Consider the following 8,258-nt stretch of genomic DNA (forward strand, 5'->3'; position numbering starts at 1 on the left):
CAAATTGTTTCTTACAAATAATTTTAGAATTGTTAGTAATTGTTCGAAACATATTTGTAGTAATGTTAGTGAAAATTGTTAGTTAGAAATTGTTAGTGAAATTTGTTAGTTAGAAATAATTTTAGAAATAGTGGTTAAGTAAAAATAATGTTAGTTTGAACTCTATATTATCTGTTAAAAAATAATGTTAGGGTTAGTATGTATATATAGTTATTTTATTTAGCATAATATTATGTTTTTTTTATTTATGTTAGTACATATATGATTTAGTTTTCGTAGCTACGATGTCGCGCCAGCCGCGTCGTGGAGGGTCCGTTCTGGACCGGATGCTGTTGATGGGGGGGGGTCCGGGACTAGGCTCCGCCAGGGTGGCACTGGGAGGTGTTATCTTCCGGGGCGCGCACCTTGGTGCGGAATCCGGGTCCCGTCATCGACCCTGATATTCTCTGGTGGAGGTCGCGTGGGCCACGGTCGTTTCAGAGGGAGCCGGCCCCGCAGGAGGTGGTAGGTCAGCGCATTAGAGAGGAGGACGAGCACGTTCGCCGTTACATGTATGCGTTAACCACCATGTATTGGACCGGATGGTCAGTTATGCAGGGATCTCACATTAGCTATGATCCTGTTATTGTTCCGTGGCTTTGGGTGTTCAGCCGGCGTGGCTCAGGACCCGGTCGGCGCCGTTGAGAGGTTCTAGTAGTGATGTATTAGGGTTAAATAAACATGGACCCGAGCTATGTATGCATGTAACTGCACTATCTGCTTTCACTACATTATCGATCCTTAATTAATAACTATATATGTAACTCCAATTTCAGTTTTCTGCATTATCCTTAATTAATATCTATATATGTGATCACATGATGGTTCCTATAACTTGCAAGTCGTTGCAGAAAGCATGGAGGGACACAGAGACGAAGCCCAAGAAGAATTCATGGCTAACCTCATAGCCAACAGTACTCTGGATGATGGCGGCGGCGTCCGGATGATGGCGGTGACGATGTCACCGCAACTTTTTTGAATGACTCCGGTGAGGGAGCGGAGAATATTGAGTGAAGAGAAGATGGCTCTGGTGAGGGAGCGGAGAATATTGACCGAAGAGAAGATGGCTCCGGTGAGGAAGAAGATCATAATGGCTCCGGTGACGGAACCGTAGTTATCACCGAGGTATATAAATTAAGCTGCTGCTGACTAGATGCATTAACTAATTTGTATTGATGATGAATTATTTCTTTTTTAGCCCTCCGGATCGAGCAATTCTTCTGTAAAGTCGAAGCGAGGCCCGGCCAAAATGTTGACCGACGGTGTTAGGTGCGACATCACCAGGATCGATCAGAGTGGTAAACCGATTGCTCCCGAGAAGCATGCAAAATTATTTATAAGTCAATGCGGAGTGCTTGTTAGGGACCGCATCCCGATCACCGTTTGAGAATGGCACAACCCGAAGGGAGAGTCTGATGAAGCAGCTGCAGGTCATTATATCGATGATGTAGCCAAACGCAGCCTTTTGACCAAGCTCATGGCACATTTCAACCTACCTCCAGAGGAGGATGCCGATAAAAAGGCAAAGATGGAGAAGGCAGTCCATGACTTTGCTTTGAAGAAGATGGCCGAACTATTCAAGCACCACAAGAAAAGATTGCGCGGCCTTATCAAGAAAAAAGAAGACTCCAGACTTCAATGCAGGGTATGAGAAGGTAAAAGATCACTGGGGCGAATTCGTGAAGTACAGCACGGAGTCAGAAGAATTTAAGAAAAGGTCGGCAACAAATAAGGTAAATGCTGTGTTGAAGAAATATCACCAAATTATGGGTCCGGGTGGCTACAGGGCTAACCGGCCTAAGTGGCAGGCAGCTGAGGTGGAACTGGTCAAGAAAGGGATCTGATTAGGGACACACGGTTGGATCGAACGGTCGAAGGATTGGTTCTACGGGATTGGGGGAAGGTTGCACCCAGAAACAGGGAAGTGTATCTATAATAAAGAACATCTGAAGCACCCCATTCAAGCCCTTGAACAAGCACATAGGGACGTGGAGGAGGGGAGGTTCCACCCCGAAAGAGAGAACGACGAGCTGACACACGCCCTTGGGAACAAAGAACACAGCGGACGAACACGAGGCACAGAAGGCTCCGTTCCGTGGAAGTATGACTTTCCTCCGGAAAGGAAGAGATTTCCTGATAAAAGCCATGCGAGGAGAAAGGCAAGGGAAACAGACCGCATAGCGTCCTTAGAGAATTCTATGAGCGCCCTTCAAGCCACCGTTGCCCAAGTAACCCAAGTACTTACATCCCAGATGGCTCAGGGGCAGCATGTAGATGCTGCATTGCTCGATGCTATCGTCCTGCTGCAATCTCAACACCGGAAAAGCAGCATGGCTTCCACTCAGTGGGATAACGATGATGAACCGGTGATCGAGCCTCCTCGCTACCCCCCCCACCCCCCCCCCCCCCCCCGTGGATGATCTCACTGAGAGCCGTCCTTGTGAGCTGCATGTTAAATGTTTCAACCTATCCTTCAAGGCGGCGGTCGGCAATCTCTTACCTACAAGAACTTACCATTGCCGTCCGGTCCAAGACGGCTATGCTGTTGTGATGGTGGATGAAGTGATGGTAAATTATGAGCAGTTGATCCTTGAGCAACCTGCAGGTGAAGATGGGGAAATCAAAGAACTGGGAGAAGCCCTTAGAACCACTGTTCAATGGCGGAAGGAGAACATTGTGTTTCCAGGTTCGAAGCCAAGCAGGCCACCTCCAGCTCGTTCTCCGCCTCCTCCGCCGTCTCCGCTGCAGTCACCTTCGCGTGATGATTCTCCTCTGCCCGATGATGATTCTCCTGTGCGTGATGATTCTCCTGTGCATGAGCAGTCTCCTCAGGCTTCGCCATCTCCTCCGCGTGAGAATACTCCACCGTCTCCTCCTCGTCAGGAGACTCCTCCAAGTATGCAACCACCTAAGCAAAAGAGGAAGAGTACCGCGGCAAGTATTAAAGCTCCGAAGAGATCATCAGCTCCAAAGAGGTCCAAGACTCCAGATTTGTTACCATATGAGATGACTAATGAGCAAAGCGACGCAATCGCAGACGCCCAGCTGAAGGCGTTTCTTGCGCTGAAGAAGCCTCCGCCAAAGGTGTTTATAGCACCGAATACAATGAAGCACTTTGCCGAGACGAGACAAAAGAAAGCTGAGTTGTCAAGTGTTTATGACCGCTCTCTTGGACAGTCCTCTAGAGCGAGAAAAGCGAAAAAAATTGCCCAGCTCGGACAACAGGAAATCAGTCCTTACCCCCCTTCGTCGTGCAGTCCTATGATGATCCAGAGACGGCATCGATGATCGAACGAGCGGCTAGAGGTCAGGGAGCAGATGTTCAGTACGAAGATTCCTATTCAATGGCTAAAGTCATAAACAAGTATAGATACGGACATGATCTCGTCAAACCTGGCCAGCTCGCGCGTCTAGGGACTCAGATGCGAAGGTTGCATGAATGGTACCTGCAAGCCTGTCGAAAGTGTGAACGCTACCTCACGGTGGCAGTTAGAGATGAGCATTACTTCCGGGGGAAAGGAGGAGATAAACCTTGAGTTTGAAGAACTATTTTAATTATTCAATCAAGACGCCCTCGACAAATCTATCATCAGTTGCTACTACCTGTAAGTGATTTATTTATGCAATTAAGTCTGTATAGCTCAGCTCATTCATTTGCACTAACAATTATCCTCACTATATTCTTTTTGTACGCTATATATTATGCAGAATGAAGATGTTCGAATGCAAAAGAGGCAAGCTCTATGACACCGGGTTCATTGACCCAAACACCGTTCATGAAGTTACGGTTCGACGTTACGCCAAGGACACAGAGGACAACTTGCTAATGTTTTTACAGAAGCAAGCAAACAAAGAGAAAATATTCTTTCCTTACAACTTCAAGTGAGTGTTATAATTGTCTTACATACATTCGATGTCGCTTACTCGATGTGAAGTCTAAATAATCCGGGGAGGTATGCGTGTGCAACTTCCACTATATTCTCCTAATCATTAAGCTTAACAAAGGATTAATACTTGTCATGGACTCGAAACGTAAAGAACATGTGGAATGGGCGAACATGGCTGCCCTGCTCCAGAGGTAATTTCAATCAATATCGTATCGGCATCTTCATCTGTTCTCATTCGATGATATCATCAACTAATCAATAACTCATTTAACTCATTTTTTCTTTGCCGGGCAGGGCTTGGAAACGGTTCACCAATACTGTTCCGGGTAAATGGAAACCGAAGCTTACATTTAAAGATCACTCTGTAAGTAGTACTATATATATAGCTATGTCCGCTAATCTCTTTGATATTTTGTTTCAATACCATGCTTGATTATTAGTTTGATCGAACTATTTTTTCGTAAAGTGTTTGAAGCAGGAAGCCGGGAATAACTTATGTGGATACTACGTCTGCAAGTTCATTCGCGAGATGACCTGTCACAGGGAACCGGACGAGGCTATATCCGCCATTCGTGTACGTGAACAATTTTTTCGTAAAGTGTTTGAAGCAGGAACCCGGGAATAACTTATATTGATCTCCTTTTTTTAATTTAGATGGAACGCCTGCGGGACTCTCTCCTAACGGAGGATCGCATACGAGCAATTCAAGAGGAACTTGCAGGATTCTTTCTTACCAAGGCCATAGCTCGAACTGGAGAATACCATTGGGAGTTCGTATTTAAGAATTATTAGGGATATGAATAGATATGATACCTTTGGTCCTGGCTTCATATATTGTAAACATGCATTACTTGTACTGTATTTCATGACGATGTCTATATATACATGACGATGTTTGTAGTTTCTTGAATGATGTATGCATTGCAGATTTCAATGAATAATATAAAACCGTGAAACGCGGCAGAGAAACGGTCAGTTTCTCTGTCGCGGCAGAGAAACGCTGCTCCACCCTAAACCTCTGCCCCGGCAGAGAAACGGCCAATTTCTCTGCCACGGCAGAGACCCTCCAGTCCCGGTTCGTCTCACGAACCGGGACCAAAGGTCCTCCACCAGGAGCCCCCTGGCCGCACCACGTGGCGGGTCCTTTGGACCCGGTGCACATTTGAATCGGGACCAAAGGGTAGACCCTTTAGTCCCGCCTATTTGGTCCCGGTTCGAAAACCAGGACTGATGGCCCAAATGAACCGGGACTGAAGCTCCGTTTTCCACTAGTGCGTGCACTCTCACCCAAACCTCTGTGAGATGAAACTTGTCCACATAAGCAGCTGACCATTCCTCAAAACGGAGATACATACTAGGTCCTTGGACTAGTACATTAATTATTTTTGTCATCCTCACAAGATCAGCTTTTAACGGAAAGATGGCCTTAAATGCACCATCATCAGTAGGCCTAAGATCCCACTGGTGGTCTCCAGGAATGATCCATTCCTATTAATTAACTATTTCCTTGGATGACATCGATCCACCATCAACTGAAATTTTGCCCACCTTACCACTATCATGTTTAAAAGTGACCTCAGAAGAAGCAGCCACTTCATGAAAAATTAACTCATTGCGGCAAACCCCGTAAGTGGTGGCCACCGGCTTTGCCATAGATAACAGAGGGCATTCTTTGGATGCATGAGTTGTCTTCTCACAATATAGACAAAGAATAGCATCACATGTGTCAGCAAAGTGACCATTGTCACCACACCTAAATCAAAGTGTTTTATCAATTTTCTTTTGTGCGCGAGAGGAAGATGGTGCTGCCAAATTTTCCGTGTCAGTTGTACCCATGGGTAGTGAACCTTGCAACTCAGATACACCCGAGGCCGACATTGTCACCTGGACAGCATCCCTGGCCTGTGCCGAAGAATGAACAATAGCATTTTCACTATTATTGAAGTATCGTTGATTGTGATTACCAGAGAAACGACCAGAACCGCCATTGTAAATGTTGCGAGCACGATATCCATTGTAGTATTGTTGTCTGTACGGCCGCTGCCTGTTGTTGTTGCCCCTGGTTCCAGACCCATATCCATGCCTATATCCAGTGTTTCCCTCATAAAATTCTTCCTGAAAGCCTCCAAAACCCTGGCCCTGAAACCCTTGGTCGTGCCATTCTCCATTACGTTCTCCCTGGTTTGGTTTGCACTAGAACCTGGATCAAAACGATTTGATGGATGAAAAGCCTAAGCTTGCTGACCTCCTGATCCTTCCCTGACAATCAGGTTTCCGACACCATCGCTAGCTGCGACGTCAACCCTGGTATCAACGCGACCATCGCCACGCCAAGTCGTGCTCCGGGGGACGATAGGTTGGCGCAGCGGCGGATTGGACATCGGAGCGCCGCCACGAGGGGGTGCCAGATTTTTTCCTGGCATTGTTACCCGTCGCCTAGCCTCCTCAACTCGAGACGACGAAGAACAAACTGAGGTACCACGAGGGACTGGCTCGGGCAACCCTAGATGTAACTGGATAGGTCGCAATCCAAAATTTTCATGCGTAGGCTTTTTCAGAAAAAGACTTGGGCCCTTATGACCCGTATTAGAAAAAGCGCATCTGATGGCCTCATGACTAGATGGCCCACGAAATCGAATTCTTCCAGATCCAGATCGGCCGATATTTGGCAATCGCTGGTCGGAACGACAAAGCATTGGTCAACGGCGTACTGAGCTGGGACAATGATCACAAAGAAGTTGACTGTTGTTCTGAATATTTTTCTTGCCGATCACTCTAATCCAATCACTAGCATTGAAATTCTCAAGGCAGAATACTGTCGGCTCTAGGACTGGGAACTTCAGAATTTTCACCAATGGTGATCTGGCCGGCGATCCTGGCCAAATCTTTTCAGACGAACATGATCCAAACGGATCAGGTGACAAAGCCATGGTGAGAGCTGCATTCCTCTGCAAGAGACGATTTCTCAAACGTTTTACATACCTTGACGAGGGACTAGAGATACAGGTAGAAAAAGGGGCTTTAGTCCCGGTTGGTAACGGGCTTTAATTATGCGCGACTAAAGCCCCCCCCCCCCCCCTCCTTTGGTTGCGGGCGACTAAAGGCCCATCCACGTGGGCTGCAGACGTCCGTCGGGGCGGAAGACCTTTAGTCGCTGTTGGTGTGACCAACCGGGACTAAAGGTCTCCGCAGGTATAGGGTTTAAACCCCCCTAAATCTGGTTTTATTTTGTTGTGTTTTCATTTCTTTTATATTTTATTTTGTGTTTTATTTTAATTTTAAAGAAATTTCAGTACACATATTCTACGCTAGTATATACACGTTACACGTTGATGCATATGAATATACAATTTCAAACAAGTTTGAAATTTCAAACAAGAAGAATTCAAGAGGAATATATAATATTCAATCTCGGGTGACCATATACAACTGCAAACAAGTTTTCATATACAATTTACGGCAGTAGAAGTTATTATTCCTCGTAATAGTGTTCTCCTTTAGGATGGAGGACTTCACTCATCAAAAATCCTGCTAATTCCTCTTGAATTGGTCGGAACCGAGCTTCTGGATTAAGCTTCTTCCGCAAGTCATTCCTCCGGAAGTTGATATCCTGAGCCCTCCGCTCAGAGGTGTGTCCCCGGATGAACTCACAAACATAGTATCCACATAGATTGGCCCCCGGTAGCTGAGTATCCACATTATCTAACCTTCTAAATGTTAGCTCATCTTTGAATTCACCGGTTATTTCATCTTTGAACCGTTTCCAAACCCTACAGGGCAAAGAAATTAAATGAACAAGGGAGTTATTAGTTACTTAATATCAGGAAATAAACGAAAGAGGCCGATATAGTGCGCAAATGATTGAAAATAATTACTTTTGCAACATTAATCTTATGCCGGTCCAATGCTTTGGGTCCATATTCAGAGAGTCCATGACGAGAACTCTGGAGTTGTCAAATTGAATTATTAGCAGAATCCAGTGGAACCTGCGTACACGTTACATGCACAGTCATGCATAACTCATCGATTAGATATAACATGGAGTAAACAAAAGAGAATGTGCACAAGACAGAAACACTCACCCAAAATGGTAAGGAAATAGAATTTCACTTTTGAGTTCCTGCTTTGTAAGAAACTTGTACAGGTCTCTCGCCACGTCTTGGGGGTGTTTTTCTAACACATATCCATTAATGATATGTGGGTCAATGAACTCAACATCATGGATGTTCCTTCTTTTGCATTCTCCAAGCTTCGTTCTGCATAATAGCGTACACAAGAATATAGTTAGGACAATATAGTGCATGCAATGAACGAGATGAGGTGGAGATTTAA

This window comes from Lolium perenne, chromosome 7, assembly GCF_019359855.2.
Source record: "Lolium perenne isolate Kyuss_39 chromosome 7, Kyuss_2.0, whole genome shotgun sequence".
Taxonomy (NCBI): domain Eukaryota; kingdom Viridiplantae; phylum Streptophyta; class Magnoliopsida; order Poales; family Poaceae; genus Lolium; species Lolium perenne.